The sequence below is a fragment of the Onychostoma macrolepis genome, chromosome 03, assembly GCF_012432095.1.
Source record: "Onychostoma macrolepis isolate SWU-2019 chromosome 03, ASM1243209v1, whole genome shotgun sequence".
Lineage (NCBI taxonomy): Eukaryota > Metazoa > Chordata > Actinopteri > Cypriniformes > Cyprinidae > Onychostoma > Onychostoma macrolepis.
Window position 1 is genome coordinate 47,370,837 of NC_081157.1, and position 20,967 is coordinate 47,391,803.

Here is a 20,967-nt window from a genome sequence, read left to right on the forward strand (position 1 = left end):
TATTAATTTATAATATAAATTACATGATTATAAATATAGACATATAAATACATGTAAATATTTTCAAAATATAAACTGTATGTGTGTGTATTTATATATACATAATAAATATTAGAAATAAAAACAGAACACATATGCAAACAAAATATATTTAAAGCAGTTATTCTAAATAGTAAAAATATTTTGCTGTATTTTGGATCAAATGAATGCAGGCGTTGTGAGCAGAAGATACTTAAAAAAAAAAAAAACTTGACTATATTCATGTTATATCAGTTTGTGTAACTCATATTTAGTGGAGTGTGAGGACAATCGGCGAATCATTTAAAATGAAATAACCTGATTTCTTAAGAAAGAATCGAAACTCCTTCTCAGTATTTATTATAGAATCTGTCCTCGTGCTGTAAAGTCTCCTCCGGAGGGCGCCGGTGAGTTTCTACTGTACAAGCGCGTTTGATCGTCACGTGACTTTCGCTTTAGAAACCTAACGGAGTTGCTGAAATAATGGCACAGAGCGAGTGTAAGATCCGGATTTAACTAACCAGACACTTGAGCTAACATGCTGCTTCAGTTAACCAGCAGAATTAACTCTTACTGAGAATGAATGATCTCAACTAAACCTTTTTTTTTTTTCTGTCGAGTTGTTTTCTTGCGCTGTTGAGCTGGCCTGTGTTAGTTTAATATGGTCATTTCCAGACGCTACACAAACATTCCTATAGCGAGAGAAATTCGTGTAAGGAATAACAACAAAGTTCACTGACAGTTATTTTTTTAGGCATGCATGTTGTTTTTATATTGTTGTCATAATAATAAAACTCTAAGCTGGTTTATTATAAGCTGCTATTATTACTTTTTCAAACTCGCGCTCATTACAGTATTGCTGCTTGTAAATCGTTAAATGTTCTTTTCAGTATGTTATTGTGGATATTGTAATGTAAGACTTTTGTTTCAGTGACTGCTGCATACGATCTTGCTCATGGCAGTGGTTGGAGCATAGACCCTCCTCCTAACTGTAAGTCTATTACATAGCCTAAAGAAAATCCAACCGATGTTGGATGAAGATCAAGCATGTGTGTTTTGTGTTTCAGTGAGTGATCTGAGGATTGTCCTGCTGGGGAAGAATGTGTCAGAAAACAGTGGAGTGGGAAACTTCATATTAGGACGAGCAGCGTTTGACAGTGAAGCTCCTCCAGATGTTGTAGAGAGAGTCGGAGGAAGACTGAAGCACAGACGCGTGATCATCATCAACAGTCCTCAGCTGCTCCAGACAAACATCTCAGATCATCAGATCACACAGACAGTGAGAGAGTGTGTGTATCTGTCTGAACCAGGACCTCATGTGTTCATAATCATACTGCAGTATAAAGACTTCACTGAGGAGGACATAAGGAGAGTGAAAACTGTCCTGAAAGAATTCAGCGAAGAGGCGATTAAACGCACCATGGTGATCACGACTGATGAAGAGACGCGTGACGCTGAAGGGGCATCTGTGAGAGCTAATGAATTAATTAAGCAGTTAAACAGCGAATGTGGAGGAGGACAACTGCAGCTTGATCATAAAAACAAAGAATGGTGCTCTATAATATTGCAACGATTAGAGAAGATCCTCAGAGAAAACGGTGAAGAATATCTCACACGTGAGCTGTATCATGATACAGAAGGATCATCAGTTGATGAAGATTGGAGCACATCTTTTGTTTCACTCAGAACAGAGGAGGAAGAGGATGCAGACGATGATGGAAAGTCATACACTCGTACAAAGAAAAAGGAAGCAAAAGGTTTTCTTCATAATATACCAGAAATGTCCTATTGTAAGTATTCCTGCTTTTGCAATTACATATTCAGCTGTGTTCTGACAGCAGGTTACTGAATATTAGGAACTTGAATAAGACGTTCAGCTGTTTTGGGTGGGTAGTCCTAATATTGATTGTAGTATTGAGAGTTTTTATGCTTGGACTACAGTATAATTCAGGCCAAGTCCAATTTGCCAATTGTTTTGTGTGTACCCATTTGATTGATTTAGTTATGCAAGATAGATCAGAACTAAGACATAACTCACTCATGGTTTTTTAATTAAGAAGCCGTTCATATAAATATATTTTTAAACGTCTTAGTGTGATCAGAGACTCATATGAGATTCTGTAATGGACAAAATGGTTAAAGTTTCAGTCATGATGCCTCATTGCGTATTGAATCGTGATATATGTATTGCAAAGTCTTATAGTAAATACATGCAGAGTGAATTAAGTTTAAGTAAAGAAATGCTAGGCAGCATCATGAGTTCTGTTTTCATGTATTCGCACTTTTTTTTTTCACAGTTAGTACTCCACATCTAGGACTAGAGCGCGATCTTGCAAAGAGTAAGTTTATAAACACATATGTAGATACATTTTTCAATTGCTGTAACATTTGCAAAATTAATATAATTAAAAAATATGTCTGAAAATGCTGCAGTAAGTTTTGTTGTTGTTCTTGTTTAAGGAAGTGTACATGCGAGCAGAAAACAGAAGCTGTGTGTTGTGTTGTGTGGAAGTGATGGAAAACTGAAGGCCTTCGTATCAAAACTTATAAGAGGAAAAAATAAGTTTCTTTCCCCCTTACCCCTGAAAGAGAAAGAGTGTGCGAAGAGAGACGTGGAGCTTCCTGCTCTGACTCGCCTCTCAGAGGAGGAAGTGATGCGTCAGGCTCATCAGTCTGTGTCTCTCTGTGATCCTGGAGTTCATGTTTTCCTCCTCATTATTCCTGACGCTCCACTGTCTGATGCAGACAAAGCAGAAATAGAGATGATCCAGAGGGTTTTCAGCTCAAGGATCAAAAACCACCTCATGGTTCTCATAATCCAAGAGAAGAACATGTTTAGTAAACTGATCAGTAGTAAAAGTAGTCTGTATAATATTTAATGTATTCAGATGAGTCTTCAGTCATTTGGAGGTAGACAATTTGTTTTGGAGAATGGCTCACGGGTTCCAGATCTGCTGCAGGATGTGGAGAACATGGTACAAGAGAATAGAGGAAGTTACTACACGACCTTCATGTACCTTCAGGCTCGAGTAGAACTGGAGAGAAACAAACACAGAGCTGAAATAGAGGAACTGAGAAGATCTATGATGAAAGCTCAGTCAACAGCAGGTACGAGTTCATGAGAAAGTGTGTTCCCAGGTCCTCCTGGGAAGTTTGTATTTGTTTTATTAAATTTAGCAAGATATTTTTAACTCTACTTTTACAAAATGATAAATAAATGTAAAAATTGAATTTTATGAAGATCCTGTCAATTTAATTGATATACATCCACGTTGTTTTTCAATACGTTAGTAACTATTTTCTGTGACTATAACTAGAAGAATAACAGAAAACGGTAAAACTATTTGTGCTACAAACCAGTGTTTTTGTAATTACAACTGTAAATATGGTAAGAAATGCCAGTCTGTAATTTCAAGTGGCATAACAGTCTGTTTTGTACAGTAGAAAGAAATGATGCAGATAACATCGGAAGCCAGGCACATTCAGTTTACAATAGCCATGCTGCTCTGACATTAAAATTATAATTAGTTTTGTAAATACTATTGTATTTTTTACATGCAACATAGATGTATTATAAATGGGGAAAAAATCAAATAATTTAATTTATTGACACAGACACAACATCTATTGCATTCCACACAATCAATGTCGTGATTCTTGCCTGTGTTCCCTTGTCTTGGTCTTGTGTGTTGTACTCTTATTTCGAAATGTATTTCCCCATTGTTTCTGTGCTCTTTTGCCTACCTGCCTTATCAGTTACCGTCATTAGTTACTATAGCAATTCATTAGCCCCTCCCCCTTGTTAACACTAGAAGCGCCAGAATTCCAAAACTACTAGAACAGCCGTGAGCGGTCATTTTGACCACTATATTATAAACTCTATAATCTCTAAATAAATTGCCCAAATGAGAGATTAATGTATTAACTGTGTTAGGATATCTTTAAAAAAAACAAATAACACCAACATGTAGACTTTTTATTTAGTTAAAAATGATAATTATAAATTTAGAAATATTCGCATCATTTCATAGTAAAATGTAATTATTGCATATTCAGTATTTCTCTGTATTTATTTTACATAACTCAGAACAACAAAATAACATTTAAAATGATCTATTTGATTATGATTTTTTTTTTTACAACATTTATGATACATTATAACACAGAACATAAGCTGGAAACAAGCAGCTCTAAAGTTAAAAAGAGTCACGAACGAAGTTTGGAACCATAAAACAATTACGCTACAAATTTTATATTAAATAAATATATCTATATCATGCTCAGCTATTTAAGATTCACAGTCAACACAAGTTACTTCTGTTCTTCTCGCACAATTTCCACACACGGGTTTGTGGCATTTGCAACAGGTGTCGCGCGTTTTATTTTGTTTGCAGATTCTCCGCACCTGGCACTGTCTCCGTTTTGGTGTCAGTTGCGGGGGTTGATTGTGCTTTTGGTACATTTTCTAAACGCTCCCTATAAACTCTTTATAAATCTATTTTTTAAAAGGCAATAATAATTTGTAGTCCAAGAATTTGTATTTATAATCAAATGAGCATATGCTAATAGTACTGGAGACGCTGACAGAGACAATAAACCGCGGAAAGAACAATAGAATCACATGAGATTTAAAGCGGTCAATATGACCGTTATGGCTTTAATAGGTAGAAATGCTCATATTTTTTTCCTTTTATGTAATTTATATAAAATCTATTGTAAGTAAAAATAGAAACACTTTTAGGAAAAGTCACAAACCAGCAAGATTGTATTTTTTTATTCAACAAAGTTATTGTACATATACATTTCAAAACGGTCATTTTGACCGTCATGGCAGTTCTAGTGTTAAGGTGTGTATTTAAACCCCCGTATTTGCCCTGTTTTTTTGTTTAGTGGCTGTTACGTATTTGGTTTTCTCCTGCTTATGGCTTGTGTCATTCTGGGTCCTGTTAATTCCTTCAATAAAGCTCCTCTACATTTGGATCCTCCTGCCTTCGCTCTTGAATCGCCAAGCGTAACAAACAAATGGGAAAATCAAATCGTGGTTGCTTTAGAAAATGTGATTTTTTTTTTTTTTATGTTCCACGTCATTAATTGTTCTTCTCTTTATGTTTGCAGGTTTAACACACAATTATGCTGCTGTGAGGATTGTGCTGTTGGGAAAGACGGGTGTTGGGAAAAGTGCAACGGGAAACACTATACTGAGAAGAGACGCTTTTATATCAAAACTGACTTCACGCTCAGTGACCAGAGAGTGTCAGAAAGAAACCTCTGAGTTCAACAGAAGACGGGTAACCGTGATCGACACTCCAGGCCTGTTTGATACTGGAGTTGATAATGTTGAGACCAGGAAGGAGATTGTGAAGTGCATTTCTATGGCGGCTCCTGGTCCACATGTGTTTCTGCTGGTGATTCCTCTGGGACGATTCACTCAAGAGGAGAAAGATGCAGTGAAGATGATCCAGGAGATGTTTGGAGATAAATCCAGAATGTACACCATGGTGCTTTTCACCAGAGGAGATGATCTGAGAGGAACCAGAATTGAAGACTTTATTGAAGCTAATGATAGCTTACAGTACCTCATCTATAAGTGTGGTAAGAGATACCACGTGTTCAATAATAATGAGACTACAGACCAGAGACAGGTTTCTGCGTTGCTGGACAAGATTGACTGTATGGTGGCAGCAAATGGGGGGAGTTTCTACACCAGTGAGATGTTCCAGCAGGTGGAGAAGAACATCAAAGGGGAACAAGACAGAATCATGAAAGAGAAAGAAGAAGAGATCAAGAGAAAAGAAGAAGAGCTGAGAGCTAATTATGAAGCAGAAATTGAACAAATGAAAGAAAATGAGAGAGAAAGACAGATGCAGCAGAATGAACTGAGAAAAAGTGAGGAAGAATTCAGAAAAAGAGAAGAAGAGATCAAGAAAGAAACAGATGAAAATCTACAAAAAGAGCTGCAGAGAAAACTGGGGGAGAAACAGAAACTATTTGAAGAAGAAAATAAAAGAAAAGAAAAGGCTTTGGGAGAACAACAACAGAACTTCATAAAATACCTGGAAGAAAATCACGAGAAAGAAAAACAAAAGCTCCAGGAGAAAATTCACCGTGAAACAAGAGAACAAGCAGAGCGTGAATATCTCATAAAACTCGAAAGAGAAGTAGCTAAAGCTTTAAAAGAAGCTGAAGAACAACTACCATGTAGTGCAAAACGAGCTTGTGACTGGAGTCTGTATGGAGGGTTTATTGGAGCAGCTGCTGGAAATTTAGTTGGTTCTTATGAAGACGTTGTGTATTGGATTATCAGAATACATTCTAAATGTCAAGCTAAACAGCAAACTGAAGGGTTTGTTCAGGTACAACCCCAATTCCAAACAAATTGGGACGCTGTGTAAAATGTAAATAAAAACAGAAAGCAATGATTTGCAAATCTAATAAACCTTTATTTTATTCACAATAGAACATAGAAAATATATCAAATGTTTAAACTGAGGAACTGTACCAATTTAATGGGAAAAAAATGAGGCAATTTTGCATTTGATGGCTGCAACATGTCTCAAAGTTGGGATGGGTGGCAACAAAAGGCTGGAAAAGCAAGTGTTTTTTTTAAAAAGAAACAGCCAGAGGAACATTTAGCAACTACCGTATTTTTTTCTTGGAAATACATCTGAAAAAACGCAGGCGTCTTATATTCGGGGTCTAGACTTCGACATGTCAATAATACACCCACAACAATAGGTGGCGCCAAACACGCTTAAAACGAGTGTGCCATGAAATATGTAATGTAATGTGTGTTGTAAAGATCACGAGTGAAAACAAAAGAAAAAGAAAAGCTTACAGCGGCACGAGTCGTGACTGTCATGTTAGCCTGATGGGAACAAACTTCCTCTGTAAGTGATTTTAAATCATAAGACAGTACCCAGATTTGAAGACTACAATAAGATTTCACTTCTACTGTTAATAAAATTTTGGTAGGCTACTATGAGATGGATAGCCTAAATGTTATATAATTCAGATGGGCTACCTGTTATTTCAATGGTAGGCTATATCAAAAAGTGTATATTTTTCAATGTCATTGTTGTTACATTTTACCAGTATTTACCATACTTTCAAAACAAAAATTAAAATAGGAAAAATATGCAATTTGAAAATAATTTAAGAAAAAATGTGTTTTACAGAGAGAGAGAGAAAAAAAGAAAAGAAAACAAGATTTGGTTTTCAAAAAGTCTTTTTCCAAAAGCTACATCTGGAAAAAGGGGGGCCGTCTTATAATCAGGGTCGTCTTATATTCAGGACAATACGATAATTAGGTTAATTGAGAACAGGCAAGTAACGAGTTTGGGTATAAAAAGAGTATCTAAAGCCTGAGACACACTACACGATTTTAGGCTGTCCTAGACGAAAGACTGGCATCGTAAAACAATCGCGAAGATTTCTGATTCGTCACGATTGTTTCACGATGCCAATCTTTCGTCTGGGACAGCCGGAAGTCGTGCAGTGTGTTTAGGGCTTTTGAGGGGCAGAGTCTCTCAGAAGTATAGATGGGCAAAGGTTCACCAATCTGTGAAAAACTACATCTACAAATTGTGGAACAGTGTCAGAATATTATTCCTCAAAGTAAAATATTATGTTTGTAAACCACTACTTTTCAATATTATTCATCAAAGTATAGCTGGAGGTGCTGTGCTGTGACAGGTTGTCAGGTGTGCTGTGGGAAATTAGTAAGTTTTCATATCGCTGTATTTTGTTATTATTATTCTAAATCCATGCTATTGGTCATATTTACGTCTATTTGTGGGTTTTACAAATATTTAACCAATAAAAAGCATTTAAAAGAGTTTGTGCCAAAACCTTATAATGCCATTGGATCCTCAAACTGTCAGCGAAACCTCGTAACTCCACCCTGCCTCCATTTAGAATGAAGTGCTGCGCACAGTTTGGAGACAGATATCTGCTTGTTTGCAGTGCAAACGTAAATAAAGAAATGCTGTTTGAATAAGTACAGTGTTTTATTTGCTCTAGAAATGCTGTCTATAAAAGGCTATTGGCTTTTTTTGGTGTGTGTGCGTGTGTGTATGTGTACCTGATATTCACTACGTTATGAGGACCAAATGTCCCCACAAGTATAGCATTACCAGTAAATCTTGACATTGTGCAGACATTTTTTTTTTTTGGTCCCCATGAGGAAACAAGCTTATAAATGATATATGATGAAGTGTTTCGACAATCTGAAATTGCAGAAAGTTTCCTATGAGGGGTAGTTTATAGGGTGATAGAAAATGCAGTTTGTACAGTATAAAAACCATTACGTCTATGGAGAGTCCCTGCAAAAAGTGTGTGTGTGTGTGTGTGTGTGTGTGAACAGGTATATATGGTTTATGAGGACAAATCATAATAACATGGGTACTGCAACGTGAAAGTGGTTTATGAGGACACTGCCTATGTCCTCATAAACCAAAAGGCAAAACATAAATGGTGTTTGTTTTGTGTGTGTGTGTGTTTCAAGAGCAGAGAAGAGTCTTATTAGCATTTGCCATCTAGGTGTAGCCAATATACCGTCCTGTGCATAGCACTTCATCTTTTATATCATGAGATTTTGGCTAAATGTATTCAACAACAAGATGACTAAGTGCCCATATACAATCAACTTTATAAGCATGTTCTTTTAGGGTCAAATAAAGATTTTTCAACTTGTTTTGGAGTGGTGTGACTCTCTTTTCAAAAGCTATTGAACTGGATGGTGTGCCATTGAAAAAACCAACAGAATACAGTAATGGTACAAATTATTATTAAGCAAATAATTGTAGATTACATAGTTGTAGCATGTTCTTTAGGGTCAAATAAAGATTTTACAACTTGCACTGTAGCACTGTGTCCGTCCTTTCAAAAGCTGTCGAACTGGATGATGTGTCATTGAAGAAACCGATGCAACAGATAATGGATCGCAATGACAGTTCGGACGCTGAGGAAATTTTAAATGTTTATTTACACTTGTATGACGGACCAGATACAATTATGAGCCTGCTATGCAGCCAAGAGAGCAGGGACAGGCCAGGATTAGACAGAACAAGGGTCAGAGGAGACACATTGAGTTGATGTGTGAGGAGAACAGGGCAGGTGTCTTGGTGAGAGAGAGTGTTAGCTTACAGATATACACACGTTAGCTAAATTTTTTGTAATCGGGCAATAGCAAAGCTAGAATTGGTCATCTATGAGTATTGATACTTACCAGTAACAGAAAGATAAGCGTTGATCAGGTGTGTCACATTCGTTAATATCCGACACTAATGTTACATGATATAGCGATTTCTCATCACTGCAGGAGCGAGAGATAAACATGTTTTTGTTTCATTAAGTGTTTGTGTGGGAAAAGCGAGGCCATGGTCACAGCTGAGGAAAGTCAGTGCTGCAGGGAGTTACACACTGGGTCTTAGTGGAGAATGTGACCCCCACACTTGATGTGCAGTGTCTGACTCTGCACCCAGGCTTTGAGGCTTGCTGTCTGAACCCATATGTGCTACAGATAGCCTATATACACTTCAGACAGGAGCATGGACCTCTCCAGGCCAGAAGACACATGTATGTTTAGGGCAGAGATCATGTATTACTCTGAGCTAAATACTTGTATGTATAAATACATAGTAAATTAAAGATTTGAATATTAAAAACATCTGAATAATTTTGTTTTTTTTTCAATTACAAGTTGTCTATATTTAGGTCACAACTACCTGCAAGTCACACTTTTTGATACCATTGGTATAAGACAATCAATATTGACAGCATACAGACAAGTTGTCCGCTGGGCCTATGGTGTCCTGAGCCACATTTTGGTGACAATAAATAAAAAAGAATCACAATCACAAATCGTCTTATTGTATAACAATTTGTTTATGAAGTTTAATAGTAATAATAATAATAATTTGTTATATTTATATAGCACTTTCTAGGCACTCAAAATGCTTTACATAGTAAGGGTGGAATCTTCTCATCCACCACCAGTGTGCAGCATCCACCTGGATGATGTGACGCAGCCATAGTGCACCAGAACGCCCACCACACACCATATTATTGGTGGAGAGGAGACAGTGATGAAGCCAATCAGTGTATGGGGATTGGGTTTGCATCAGATATATATCAAGCAGATCTGCATATATGGTTAATTCAATTCAGTTTTATTTATATAGCACTAAATCATAACGAATATTATTTAATAGCACTGTTAATACCTAACTCAAAACACAACATTTCAACTGTTAATATATATATATATATATATATATATATATATACATACAGTGGGGCAAAAAAGTATTTAGTCAGCCACCAATTGTGCAAGTTCTTCCACTTAAAAAGATGAGAGAGGCCTGTAATTTTCATCATAGGTATACCTCAACTATGAGAGACAAAATGAGAAAAAAAAATCTTTAAAAAAAGGATTTTTAAAGAATTAATTGGTAAATTCCTCAGTAAAATAAGTATTTGGTCACCTACAAACAAGCAAGATTTCTGGCTCTCACAGACCTGTAACTTCTTCTTTAAGAGGCTCCTCTGTCCTCCACTCGTTACCTGTATTAATGGCATCTGTTTGAACTCGTTGTCAGTATAAAAGACACCTGTCCACAACCTCAAACAGTCCAACTCCAAACTCCACCATGGCCAAGACCAAAGAGCTGTCAAAGGACACCAGAAACAAAACTGTAGACCTGCACCAGGCTGGGAAGACTGAATCTGCAATAGGTAAGCAGCTTGGTGTGAAGAAATCAACTGTGGGAGCAATTATTAGAAAATGGAAGACATACAAGACCACTGATAATCTCCCTCGATCTGGGGCTCCACACAAGATCTCACCCCGTGGGGTCAAAATGATCACAACAAACTGTGAGCAAAAATCCCAGAACCACACGGGGGGACCTAGTGAATGACCTGCAGAGAGCTAGGACCAAAGTAACAAAGGCCTCAAATCCTGCAGTGCCAGACGTGTCCCCCTGCTTAAGCCAGTACATGTCCGGGCCCGTCTGAAGTTTGCTAGAGAGCATTTGGATGATCCAGAAGAGGATTGGGAGAATGTCATATGGTCAGATGAAACCAAAATAGAACTTTTTGGTAAAACCTCAACTTGTCGTGTTTGGAGGAGAAAGAATGCTGAGTTGCATCCAAAGAACACCATACCTACTGTGAAGCATGGGGGTGGAAACATCATGCTTTGGGGCTGTTTTTCTGCAAAGGGACCAGGACGACTGATCCGTGTAAAAGAAAGAATGAATGGGGCCATGTATTGTGAGATTTTGAGTGAAAACCTCCTTCCATCAGCAAGGGCATTGAAGATGAAACGTGGCTGGGTCTTTCAGCATGACAATGATCCCAAACACACCGCCTGGCAACGAAGGAGTGGCTTCGTGAGAAGCATTTCAAGCTCCTGGAGTGGCCTAGCCAGTCTCCAGATCTCAACCCCATCGAAAATCTTTGGAGTCCGTGTTGCCCAGCGACAGCCCCAAAACATTACTGCTCTAGAGGAGATCTGCATGGAGGAATGGGCCAAAATACCAGCAACAGTGTGTGAAAACCTTGTGAAGACTTACAGAAAACGTTTGACCTCTGTCATTGCCAACAAAGGGTATATAACAAAGTATTGAGATGAAATTTTGTTATTGACCAAATACTTATTTTCCACCATAATTTGCAAATAAATTCTTTAAAATCCTACAATGTGATTTTCTGGATTTTTCCCCTCATTTTGTCTCTCATAGTTGAGGTATACCTATGATGAAAATTACAGGCCTCTCTCATCTTTTTAAGTGGGAGAACTTGCACAATTGGTGGCTGACTAAATACTTTTTTGCCCCACTGTATATATATATATATATATATATATATATATATATATATATGAAGATGTACCAAATATATACTACCAAAAGAAAAATATTCCATCTGACCCATTTAAAAACATTTAATAATCTTTCAGTCTGGCTATCACACTAATGTGATGTTAAAGTGTGTTAAATTGTGAATGCTGTGCTAGATACACGCCAACAGCCTCATCTTGTTGATCCTCTGGAGTGACATGGAAAGAGGAGCAGGTGTAGTGGAAGACAGGGCTGATACATATGCGGGGAGAAGTAAGCACAAGTCTAGATCACATTCACTGCTGAAAATACTTTTCCACTTGGCCTCCATCACATCTGCATCTCCATTTGGAGTGGAAGCTGCAGTCCAGTAGAGGTGGTTAATAACAGCTGGCCTTCACTGCTTCAGAATTTCACACTCCCTCATTACTTGCAATGTCTCCCAAAGCCGTATAAACACCACATGACAAAATTTGTTTCTTCTCAAAACCAGGACAAAATAAAATATGGCAATAAAGCCATAAGAGCCGGCACTCCTAAGGGAGCCGAGCCAAAAGAGCTGAATCTTTGAAAAGAGCCGGACTTCCCATCACTACCAGGCTCACGACTCCCTCTCGTGACGTCATATGACGCGATGTTGAAAAAAAATAAAACAGAGGTTTTTGAGAACTGTCAAGGAAACTCACTTTTTTCTTCTAAATTTGTGCCCTCACGTCTTGCAAAACATTTTCAAATCCTGCATTAACGGTTTATATGGTATTTTCATACAAGGTTATATATTCATTAAAAAAATAAATAAATAACCTGCAATATGCACTTTAAACATGAACATATATCTAATATTAGTAGACATAGATTTGAATATGCACTAAACAATAATATGATACAAGCCTCTGTTGCTCTATATTGTACTGAGATTCAAAGCTTACCATGCATCATCTTGGAAATGAAGCTTCATGAGTCTGTACCATATGTCGTCAGCGCTATTTTTCTGTATGATGTTACGATGTGTGCATTTTTCTTTATGTTCTGATTGAGCAACATCCATTTCAGACGTGCAAATTCTGTGGCTTTTTACAGTTTCCATAAGAGTAAAATGTTATGTATACTGTATATGTTGAACAAAAAGCATGCTGTTATCGAAACTTTATTCAGATTTCACAATATGTACTTTGTCATTTGTAATACATTTGTTGAGGGTCTCGTTAATCTGATGTTTGCTACTGTAATGTATATGATACGTAACTTTTTAATATGCAGGGGAAATTCACAATATTAAACAAATAACTAAACTTACAAACGATCTTTGCGTTGTAAGAACATTCAGGAATACTTCAGATATAAAAACGCTGACTTGTTAGGTGACGTTTACTCGTTAAAATTGTACGATTTACTATCAATTCAATATAATGTTGGAGAATAGGAAATAGCAATATGCACTGTAAAAAAAAAAAGTTGAGCCAACTTAAAATTTTAAGGCAACAAACTTCAGCAGATTTTTGAGTTTTCTCAACTTGTTTTTTTAAGTTCATACAACAAAAAATTGAGAATCTCCCACAAAAACAAGTTGAGCAAACTCAAAAATCTGCTGAAGCTGGTAAAAAATGTTTTTTTTAAGTTCGCTCAACTTTTTTTTTTTTTACAGTGTGGTGGCATGGTGGCTTTACTTCTATGGAGCAATTCAGTTCTCTATTATAGATCAGTAATGTAAACTTATAATAATGGATTACTGTGGTCACATGGACTTAACAGACACATGCAGGCAGCGGCCATGATGTCATCCAGACACATCAGATTGTCAGACAACTTGTTTACATAACCCTAGGAGGTCAAGTTTAAAATAAAATTAGATAATCTCACAGCCCTAAAGTAGAAGAAAGACCTCGCTTCTGGATTGCAAAATAACAAAAACACATCAGTGACGAATGTCTTGATATTATCGCATGTAGAAACGGTTGTCAAGATACAGTTAGCTTGATAATATTTATGTAGCAATAGTAAACTGCAAATGTATTTCCTTAATTTCTCCAGCACCAAAAACAGAACAATTAACATTCACTTTTCGATACTACAGTCTTTCGTAATTTAGCCCCAGCGCTGGTTTTAATACCAGGTTCAGGTATTCATTTCTACTTACAAAAGAAGCACAGAAGAATCAGTTGCAAAGCTACATGACAGTAGGGCTGTGCAAATAATCAAATGCGATTACCATGCGCATCTTGTCAGTAAAGCTGGTTCTGTGATTAGTAGTAAATCTCCATCACATGCTTTCAGATGGAGCAGCATTTACTACACAGAGCTGTAGTTCACTGACAAGCTACGCAATATCGCGTTCATTATCGGTGATGGATATTTACTACTAATCACAGAACCGGCTTTACTGACGAGATGCGCATGATAATCACATTTGATTATTTGCACAGCCCTACATGGCAGTATATCTTGCATGTTGGATCCAAGATGGCGGCGCGATCAGATGCAGCGGCTGCTCCAGGTCCCAAAGACGGTGCTTTTTTGTCTTTTAATGTCGTCTGTTCGTCTCCAAATAGTGTAAATTTACCGCTAGTTCATAAGGAAATCACTCCTAAACTCAAATATGTTCGTCAAAGACTTTTGGATATCGGCAACGCATACAAAGACCAACTCTCGCCGGCGGCTACTGAGAAGCTACGAGGCCTCTGTTTACTGCTGAAGCCGGACCTCGAGACCGCGGCCTTGCCTACTGTTGCTACCCGCACAAGGCGGCGTCGCAAGCGGTGTGAGAGAGGACGGAAGCACGGTAAGCGCGGAGGTATACGAGCTAGGCTGAGGGAAAACCCCACAAGACCGGCTCTTCCAACACTCATGCTCTCAAACGTTCGCTCTCTGGAAAACAAACTGGACTTAATTCAACTCAGTCGATCTACACAGCATGAGACAAGGGATTGTTGTGTGTTTGTTTTCACTGAAACATGGCTGAACGACAACATCCCGGACTCCGCCATTCAGCTGCATCGGACTAACTTGCTACCGCGGAAAGAGATTCATCACTGTCTGGTAAGACTCGCGGCGGTGGCTTGTGTGTCGTCAACAAAGAATGGTGTAACAATGCTGGGGTAGTGACAAAACACTGTTCATCGCTGGTGGAGTTTATGTTTGTGAAGTGTCGACCGTTCTATCTGCCGCGGAGTTCACGGCCATTGTTATTGTCGCGGTATACATCCCACCGTGCGCAAGCGCAAAGGACGCGCTTCGCGAGCTGTACAGCGCCATCAGCGAACAACAAACAAATAACCCCAACGGCTTTTTCATCATAGCCGGTGACTTCAACCACGCAAACCTAAAGACAGTTTTGCCAAAGTTCTACCAACATGTGAACTTTGCAACAAGGGAAATAACACACTGGACTTTGTTTACACAACAGTTAAGAGCGCATACAAAGCTGAACCCGCCCCACCTCGGGTACTCAGACCACATCTCTGTTATGCTAATCCCAGCATACAGACCACTTCTGAAACTGGCCAAACCGGTTCACAAACAGATCAAGGTATGGCCAAACAATGCCACCTCAGCACTGCAGGACTGCTTCCAGGACACAGACTGGAACATGTTCAAAGAGGCGGCCACCTACAACAACCACACAGACCTGCAGGAGTACACTGAAACTGTGACTGCTTACATCCAAAAGTGCACTGATGATGTGACAGTCACCAAGACCATCACCACACGCGCCAACCAGAAGCCATGGATGACAGCAGAGGTTCGTGGGCTGCTAAAGACCAGAGATGAAGCATTCAGATCAGGAGATAAAGCAGCCCTCAAAACAGCTAGAGCCAATCTGTCCCGCAGCATCAAAAATGCAAAACGGTCATATGCTCAAAAAATCAACAATCACTTCACAGACAGCAGTGACACACGGAGCCTGTGGCAAGCTATTCAGACCATCACAGACTACAAGCCCCCGCCACAGGCCTGTGATGATGACACATCCCTCCCAGACACACTCAACCACTTTTATTCACGGTTTGAAATGCAGAATGACACACCTGCACAAAAACTGCCCACACCTCCCAACGACCAGGCGCTCTGTCTGTCTCCAGCCGATGTAAGGAAGTCCCTATCTAGGATCAACCCACGCAAGGCTGCGGGTCCCGACAACATACCTGGCCGTGTACTGAAAGACTGTGCTGCACAGCTGACAGATGTCCTAACAGATATCTTCAACACCTCGCTGAGCCAGGCAGTCGTCCCCACATGTCTCAAATCCACAACAATCATACCGGTACCAAAGAAATCACCTGTGTCCTGTCTAAATGACTACCGTCCCATAGCACTGACTCCAATCATAATGAAGTGCTTTGAGAGGTTAGTCATGCACAACATCAAAACCAGCCTCCCCAACACACTCGACCCGCTCCAGTTTGCATACAGTCCGGACCGCTCTACGGACGATGCAATTTCCTCCACTCTCCACCTGGCTCTTACCCACCTAGAAAATAAAGACTCCTACGTTAGAATGCTGTTCATTGACTTCAGCTCAGCATTCAACACAATAATCCCACAACAGCTCATAAATAAACTCAACCTGCTGGGCCTTAACAATTCCCTCTGCAATTGGATCCTGGACTTTCTAACCGGAAGACCTCAGTCAGTCCGTGTCGGCCACAACACCTCGAGCACTACCACACTGAACACAGGTGCCCCACAAGGCTGTGTGCTCAGCCCGCTGCTCTTCACGCTGCTGACCCACGACTGCACTGCCAAGTCCAGCTCCAACCACATCATCAAGTTCGCTGATGACACAACAGTGGTAGGCCTCATCAGCAACAACGATGAAACGCACTACAGAGAGGAAGTGGCACAGCTGGCTGAATGGTGTGGCACTAACAACCTGTCCCTCAATGTGAGTAAGACAAAGGAGGTTGTGATGGACTTCAGAAGAAACTCCGGTGATCACCCCCCACTGACCATCGACAGCTCGACTGTGGAGAGAGTCAGCAGCACTAAATTCCTGGGGGTGCACATCACAGAGGATCTCACCTGGACCACCAACACCATGTCACTCTCCAAGAAGGCACAACAGCGCCTACACTTCCTCCGCCGGCCGAGAAGAGCAAGTCTCCCTCCACCCATCCTCACCACTTTCTACAGGGGCACCATTGAGAGTGTGCTGACCAGCTGCATCACTGTCTGGTACGGGAACTGTACCGCAGCAGACCGCAAGACCCTCCAGCGGACAGTGAACACAGCTGCAAGGATCATCGGTGCCCCTCTCCCCTCCATCCTGGACATTTTCCTTACACGATGCTCCAGCAAAGCAAAAAGTATCGTGAAGGACTCCACACACCCCTCCCACAGTCTCTTCCAGCTCCTACCATCAGGAAGACGGTACCGGAGCATCAGAGCCCGCTCTGCCAGACTGCTCAACAGCTTTTTCCCCCAGGCTGTGAGAGCCCTGAACTCAAATCACCCCGCTCCTCTCTGAACCCTCATACAAACCCCCTACCTCCTGAAACATGTAACGTGCAATTCGAAGTGTGCTACACACAGGTGAGTGGGCCTGTACAAACCACCTGTAGTAACACACTCTCCTCCTCTATGCGCACTAGTCACTTTTCACACACACTGCTGTGTGTACACAAATCCCACAAAAAGAACTCAGTAATATATGTATGTTTACATGCTCATGCACTACAAATCCTCCTGCACTGTTCCCCAGCCAGCTGCTTGAACTCAATGTTTCTCCTTGCACATGTACAGTATTTATCTGAAGCATTTGTATAGTTTGTATAGTTTGTATTTTTTAGTTTGTATAGGTACTTTTTTATAGATAGTATATTTATATTTATAGTCAAAATCTATCAGTAGGATAGTTGTGTATAGGTTTATATTGTCTTACTCCATTGTTGTATGCCTGTATTTATGTAGCACCGTGGTCCTGTGAGGCACGACATTTCGTTCCACTGTATGCCCCCGCATGTAGCGGAATGACAATAAAGCTCAACTTGACTTGACTTGACTTGATATGCATTTCCTAAATACATTTTACGTGGAAGAATAACTCAGTCATTTTAAAAACAACAGTGAAGAACAATATATACAGTCATGGCCAAAAATATCTGTGAAATTTAATCTGCATTGTTAATCCTTTTGATCTTTTATTTAAAAAATTCACAAATATCTAACCTTTCATTGGATAATAACAATTTAAAATGGGGGGAAATATCATTATGAAATAAATGTTTTTCTCTAATACACACTGGCCACAATTAACGATACCCTTTTATTCAATACTTATTTAAACCAGATTAACAGCCAGATCAACAAATCTAAATTTTCTCCTATAATGCCTGATGAGATTAGAGAACACCTGACAAGAGATCAGAAACCATTCCTTCATCCAGAATCACTCCAGACCCTTTAGATTCCCAGCTCCATGTTGGTGCTTCTTCTCTTCAGTTCACCCCACTCATTTTCTACAGGGTTCAGGTCAGAGGACTGGAATGGCCAGCAGAAGCTTGGTTTTGTGCTCAGTGACCCATTTTTGTGTTGTTTTTGAGGTTTGTGTTTGAATTATTGTACGGTTGGAAGATCCAAACATGGCAGATAGAATTTGATAGAATCCATGATGCCATGTGTCTAAACAAGATGTCCAGGACCTCCAGCAGAAATATAGGCCCACAACATCAAAAATACAGCAGTATATTTCATTGTACACATGGGGTACTTTTTATCCCTGTGTTCACCAAACCCATCTTGAGTGTTTGCTGCTAAAAAGCTCATTTTTTAGTTTCATCTGACCATAGAAGCCAGTCCCATTTGAAGTTCCAGTCGTGTCTGATAACTGAATATGCTGGAGTTTGTTTTTGGATGAGCTAGGAGTATTTTTCTTGAAACCCTCCAAAACAACATGTGGTGATGTAGGTGCTGTTTGACAATTTTTTTTAGGTTTTCTGACCCTGAGACACAAATGTTTTCTGCAATTCTCCAGCTGTGGTCCTTGGAGAGTCTTTAGCCACTCAAACTCTCCTTCTCACCGTGCATTAGGACGATATTGACACACGTCCTCTTCCAGGCAGTTTCATAACATTTTATATTGATTGGAAATTCTTAATTATCGCCCTGATGGTGGAAATGGGAATTTTCACTGCTCTAGCTCTTTTCTTAAAGCCATTTCACTAATTTGTGAAGCTCAGTTATCTTTTGCTGCACATCAGAAATATGTTCTTTGGTTTTTTTCATTGTGATGGATGATTAAGGGAATTTGGGCTTTGTTTTCCCTCCTATTTATATTTCTGTGGCTCTTTCCCACCTAGAAAATAAAGACTCCTACGTTAGAATGCTGTTCATTGACTTCAGCTCAGCATTCAACACAATAATCCCACAACAGCTCATAAATAAACTCAACCTGCTGGGCCTTAACAATTCCCTCTGCAATTGGATCCTGGACTTTCTAACCGGAAGACCTCAGTCAGTCCGTGTCGGCCACAACACCTCGAGCACTACCACACTGAACACAGGTGCCCCACAAGGCTGTGTGCTCAGCCCGCTGCTCTTCACGCTGCTGACCCACGACTGCACTGCCAAGTCCAGCTCCAACCACATCATCAAGTTCGCTGATGACACAACAGTGGTAGGCCTCATCAGCAACAACGATGAAACGCACTACAGAGAGGAAGTGGCACAGCTGGCTGAATGGTGTGGCACTAACAACCTGTCCCTCAATGTGAGTAAGACAAAGGAGGTTGTGATGGACTTCAGAAGAAACTCCGGTGATCACCCCCCACTGACCATCGACAGCTCGACTGTGGAGAGAGTCAGCAGCACTAAATTCCTGGGGGTGCACATCACAGAGGATCTCACCTGGACCACCAACACCATGTCACTCTCCAAGAAGGCACAACAGCGCCTACACTTCCTCCGCCGGCCGAGAAGAGCAAGTCTCCCTCCACCCATCCTCACCACTTTCTACAGGGGCACCATTGAGAGTGTGCTGACCAGCTGCATCACTGTCTGGTACGGAACTGTACCGCAGCAGACCGCAAGACCCTCCAGCGGACAGTGAACACAGCTGCAAGGATCATCGGTGCCCCTCTCCCTCCATCCTGGACATTTTCCTTACACGATGCTCCAGCAAAGCAAAAGTATCGTGAAGGACTCCACACACCCTCCCACAGTCTCTTCCAGCTCCTACCATCAGGAAGACGGTACCGGAGCATCAGAGCCCGCTCTGCCAGACTGCTCAACAGCTTTTTCCCCCAGGCTGTGAGAGCCCTGAACTCAAATCACCCCGCTCCTCTCTGAACCCTCATACAAACCCCCTACCTCCTGAAACATGTAACGTGCAATTCGAAGTGTGCTACACACAGGTGAGTGGGCCTGTACAAACCACCTGTAGTAACACACTCTCCTCCTCTATGCGCACTAGTCACTTTTCACACACACTGCTGTGTGTACACAAATCCACAAAAGAACTCAGTAATATATGTATGTTTACATGCTCATGCACTACAAATCCTCCTGCACTGTTCCCCAGCCAGCTGCTTGAACTCAATGTTTCTCCTTGCACATGTACAGTATTTATCTGAAGCATTTGTATAGTTTGTATTTTTTAGTTTGTATAGGTACTTTTTTATAGATAGTATATTTATATTTATAGTCAAAATCTATCAGTAGGATAGTTGTGTATAGGTTTATATTGTCTTACTCCATTGTTGTATGCCTGTATTTATGTAGCACCGTGGTCCTGTGAGGCACGACATTTCGTTCCACTGTATGCCCCCGCATGTAGCGGAATGACAATAAAGCTCAACTTGACTTGACTTGACTTGATATGCATTTCCTAAATACATTTTACGTGGAAGAATAACTCAGTCATTTTAAAAACAACAGTGAAGAACAATATATACAGTCATGGCCAAAAATATCTGTGAAATTTAATCTGCATTGTTAATCCTTTTGATCTTTTATTTAAAAAATTCACAAATATCTAACCTTTCATTGGATAATAACAATTTAAAATGGGGGGAAATATCATTATGAAATAAATGTTTTTCTCTAATACACACTGGCCACAATTAACGATACCCTTTTATTCAATACTTTTTAAACCAGATTAACAGCCAGA

At 39.9% G+C, this 20,967-nt stretch overlaps 1 pseudogene; it reads left to right on the forward strand.

The window, feature by feature from the left end:
• The first annotated feature begins 300 nt into the window (after nt 1-300).
• Nucleotides 301-8,682, forward strand: LOC131536357 (GTPase IMAP family member 8-like; annotated as a pseudogene).
• The last annotated feature ends 12,285 nt before the right edge of the window (nt 8,683-20,967 follow it).